This window comes from Pseudoliparis swirei, chromosome 24 (genome assembly GCF_029220125.1).
Source record: "Pseudoliparis swirei isolate HS2019 ecotype Mariana Trench chromosome 24, NWPU_hadal_v1, whole genome shotgun sequence".
NCBI lineage: Eukaryota > Metazoa > Chordata > Actinopteri > Perciformes > Liparidae > Pseudoliparis > Pseudoliparis swirei.
Genome location: NC_079411.1, coordinates 18,765,649 through 18,769,218, shown reverse-complemented (window position 1 = coordinate 18,769,218; position 3,570 = coordinate 18,765,649). Strand labels below are relative to the sequence as shown.

Below are 3,570 nucleotides of genomic sequence, written 5' to 3'. Positions count from 1 at the left end.
TTAGTAATCAGAGGTAGAATTAAAGAGCTTCGCTCATCTCCATTCTAACTATAAAGCCTTTCTTATTCCATCACTTCTTATCCCTTTTTTATTTTTTAAAAGCTGCCATCATTTCTAATTATCTAGAAACGAATGAATTGCTTCTGAATATTGAAAGAAAAGGTGCCGTGTGCTGTTTTATCTACAGTATGCAAAGCGACTGGTGGGGTGAAAGGTTTCTTTTAGCTGGCTGTCAACGGAGGGCTGCAAAAAGTACACTGTTGTTTCAACATTTGACAAACTTACAGGACTGCAGTACAATAGTTTGTTTTATTGTACATTAGACCAATCCGAAATTCTTATTTCTTGCTCCGGCTGATATTTTAGCATGTCTCCATGTGCCCAGATCTCACTCTATCAGTCAATTGCTAAGTAAAAATGAGAGCTTACGCTATAAAAAAGTTAATTAATTTGATATGCAATTTGAAGAAGAGCGGCCTGTAGCTGAAGGTCTGGATGGACGTGATGTGGACTCTGACAGGTTGACAGGAGGTTTCGATTGAACTACGATGGCCTAAGGTAACCTAATACAGTGATTGGTTTGTCCCCTCTAGGCTACTGTAGCAACATGGCGATGGAACATGGGGGAGCATGTCAAGAGGACCCGCCAATTAAAACACTACTCTTATTTGTTTCAGGTGATTATACATTGATGAAAACATAGTTATGAATATTATAAATTAATGTTCCATTCCATTTCTACTTAAAAATCCTGCTAAATGCTAAACACAGGCCCTATATAATCCTTGTAATCCCTATTCCTCAAATCTGAAAATTCATGGTTTACGGTACATAAATATATATAGTGACTTGACCCTGGTACTGGAGACACGACTGCATGGAAGAAAAACTAATACGCAATATAACTAAATCATTATCATTATCTCATTCTGTAAATGTGAGGGCAAAGTGTAAAACGGATGTTGCTCTGTGTGAGGAAACAAATCAAATGAAGCAAACTTTAGACCAGGGGTCCCCAAACTTTTTCCTAAGAGGGCCACATAACGTTTGCCTTGTCTGCTGGAGGGCCAGCCGGGGGGGGGGGGGGGGGATGCTAAATCACATCGTTTTTAACGTACGGGTACTTTGTTAGTATCGCTACACCGTGCAGCGTGACAGCAGCAGATGTAGCGGACTAACATTCAAGCTAACCTAACTTCCCAAACGCTGTGGACATCTGAACGCTGATTGGCCGAGACGCGACACGTCCCATCAAAGATGTTCTATTGCGAAGAGCACCACTCCAGATTTTCTCCGCGTCTCACTGCAATCTCAACGGCAGCGGGCCAGGTGAAAAAAATAATAAATCGGAACGCGTCTCTGGTATTGTTCAGGGGGCCGGTCCAAATGGGGAGGCGGGCCGGATTCGGCCCACGGGCCGTAGTTTGGGGACCACTGCTTTAGACAGTGGAAGACACCGAGCCACACACCACACCACACTCTTCTTGTGATCTCACCTCGGATCTTACAATAGAAAACGGGTGTCACGGGCCCTCTTTGAGCATTCATCACTGTAATTGCCTACATAACAGCAGCAATCTGAAACTCAGTCCACAGCAGTGTTTAAGGAGTGAGAAAGAGAGGGAGACGGAGAGAAAGAAAGAGAGAGCGAGAGAGTGATTAGACATCCTTCATAGGTCTTAAATCTTCATTAATCATTGCCCCTCTATTCACATCCCCGACTCTGACAGAGATAAGGACTCAGTATAATGGAGGAAGTGGGAAAGACAGGAAGAGGGAGAAAAAAAGAGCAGAGGAAAAGCGGGAGAGCACAGATTTGTTAAAAAATAATAAGCCATACAGAGCCGCGTTTAGAGGCCCTGGCGAGATGGGAATTGCTGATTAAATTAAAGGGTCATTAATCAGCCCTTGACCATGACTCCCCCCGTTTCTTTTGTTCAGCTCACACCACTGACTTCCCCCCCATTATTTCTCTCTCTCTCTCTCTCTCTCTCTCTCGCCTTTCTACCCACCTCTAGGAAAAGAAAAGGGATCTTCCGCTGGAGGGTCATGGTTAAGACTCAGCTGGAGTAGGAGGGGGTACCGGGAGAAGACCTGGCAACCTCGCTCCGGTGATTAGCCCGGAGGATTAGCAACCTGGCCCCCCACCACCTCGACTGGTTCCTGGCGAAGTGGATGCCAGCTTGGCAACACCAACATCACTTTCTCTCCAAACCCAGCTCTTGTTGGTGGCCTGCCACGTTTCCTTTGTGATCTGGCATCAGCGTCGGTGATCTGTTGGGCTGACCGAGAGAGGAGCGAGGAGCGAATAAGTGATAGATGCACTAGAGGAGCTGAGCGCCTGTTTCATAACGCTGCTGTTTATGCTGAGGTCATAAGAAACAGCATTACATCACGGATGTCACAATCGAGGGGAATCCCACCCCACCTAGTTCACTTTAATGGAGAAAAATGTATTTTCCCCTCACCACAAAGCCAATCAATTAGTCAGTCAGATGATCAATCAATCAGTAAATCCATCAGTTGGTTGGGCAGGAAAATTATCCCTGCTCCGCCCTCAATACGGATCATGCATTATGGATGCTGTGCGTTCTCTGATGCTCTTAGCGGAGAAAAGGCATCATGTCCTCATTATGCCTCAATCAATTAGTTAGTCAGAAAATCAATCACGGAGGGGATCCATCCATCAGTATCCGGTGTGTTTACAGTTTGGAATTACTTTACAGTAACTAACGCTGTGACATCTTGTGTGTTTTATAGTGATCCGACCCCCATGTAAACGTCATTCCTAATAACTTGTACACATAAGCAGTAAAACCACCATGTACAATGTCTAATTATGGGTAATTTCCAAACAATTTAAGATGATAAATGTGGTTGTTGTTTGTTCAAACAATGTGTTTAAAACACATTTTAATACTACATTCAATTCTATCTAAAGTTATAAAATACATTATGCAAGCAAAATGATGTGTACGCAGCCTTTCTTCTATTTTGTGGTAGTTTAATTTGATATAACGCAATGTATGACATTTTACAAGATGAGCATATGATTTTTGCTGACTTTGTGTGATGTTTGGTGCTGAGCAGGTAGTGTGCCAGGGGTTTATCAGGGCTTTAGTACCCCAAAACGCTACCTCGGCAGTCCAGTAGCTGCACGGCCGTGCTGAAACAGCTGAGAATACGGGAAAGACAGGAGTTCAGAAGAAAAAAAAGGAAAACTAAGAATGAATGGCACAGTGGAAACACCTTTTACAATAAATCTCACCAGCAAATATAAAACTCTTCTCCGTTATTGTCAGGTTGGCTGTGGCAGTCGTAAAAACTACATTTTCTGCACCTCGCCCTGTGAGGTCCACTTCTCAGGATCACCGGATGAATTGAACAGGAGTCCTTGACATATCTGACAGCCTCCTTTTCACTCCTCGGCATGCTCTGTATCCCTCGCTCTCCCCGCCGTCGCCTGCTCCCTCCATCCGCCACAGAGTTGAAGAGTGAGGGGGGGGGGGGGGGGGGATGGGATCCGAGGGCTACCTGACCCCCGCATATGAAAAGAGACCGACGAACAAA

The 3,570-nt window shown here is 44.6% G+C and overlaps 1 long non-coding RNA gene across 1 annotated transcript; it reads left to right on the top strand.

Moving 5' to 3' along the window:
* The first annotated feature begins 462 nt into the window (after nt 1-462).
* Nucleotides 463-2,967, top strand: LOC130190332 (uncharacterized). The gene is made up of 2 exons (XR_008830943.1): nt 463-677; nt 2,019-2,967. It is a non-coding gene; the product is annotated as an uncharacterized LOC130190332 (long non-coding RNA).
* Nucleotides 2,968-3,570: the final 603 nt, after the last annotated feature.